Source organism: Tupaia chinensis, unplaced genomic scaffold (assembly GCF_000334495.1).
Source record: "Tupaia chinensis unplaced genomic scaffold, TupChi_1.0 Scaffold149335_1, whole genome shotgun sequence".
Lineage (NCBI taxonomy): Eukaryota > Metazoa > Chordata > Mammalia > Scandentia > Tupaiidae > Tupaia > Tupaia belangeri.
The window spans coordinates 1-851 of record NW_006209179.1 but is presented as its reverse complement, the minus strand read 5'-3'; the positions used below and the strand labels follow the sequence as shown (position 1 = coordinate 851).

General features: G+C 42.5%; 1 pseudogene; it reads right to left on the bottom strand.

The window, feature by feature from the left end:
* The window catches only part of LOC102490509 (ribosomal L1 domain-containing protein 1 pseudogene), a 6302-nt pseudogene extending 5455 nt beyond the window's left edge, over positions 1-847 (bottom strand).
* Positions 848-851: the final 4 nt, after the last annotated feature.

The following is an 851-nucleotide window of genomic DNA, read 5'->3' as shown; positions in this document are numbered from 1 at the left end:
GGAGATGTCTTTTCTGTGCCATGTGTTTGCATCTCTACATTTCCTCTAGCCGGAGTTCCTTCTATTGGTACTAGTTGTGGAATTTCATCTTCAGATTTGTCTTTCAGTTTAAGTTGGGCTTTTCCCTTGGCCAATCTTTCTCCCCGTTTTGCACCCGCTCCTTTCTGGGGTCCAGGATTACTCACTGGGGCACTGCCAGTTTTTGGTGCTACATCATTTTGTAGTTCCGGCTGATGCAGCCTTGCTACCCTCTTGCATTAGCTTTTTGTTTTTCTTCTGTTTTTCATGTTCTTTTCCTTTGTGTTTCTCCCTTCCCGTTTTTTTCTTTTTCTTCTGAGTAGGAGTGGATATTCTCTTGGCTCCATCCTGACTGCTGACAAATGAGAAGGTGGGAAGGGCAACTGAGTTCTTGGTTTTCACAAACAAGAATGTCACACTCTCCCATTTCTCTGGCAATTTTTCACGACAGCAACATTTTCCACGAGGTGCTGGTCCTGCATTCCAGGGTGTGACCCATGCATATAGTACTGCAAGAACCACTTTTCGAGATGTTTAAGATGGTTCTACCTATAGAATTATTGATCTCTTTTGATAAGTTTTTGGCCAGAGGGTTCACACTTAATGGAACTTTCTTTCTTTGATAGAAGTGCCTCCCAAGGTGCGATGGTAAGAGCCGCCTGATCCTCTCCTCTGTGAGGAAGAAATCAAAACTATTCAGGCAGCAAAGCTTGGCTTCATAGGCTTTATACTCCTTTTTCAAAGTCTGGAAAGGAATAATCTGAGAAATGATTTTAACTCCATGCTTGTTGAAAAGCTTTCGATAGAAACGTTCTGTCTTTTCAGGAGTCAAA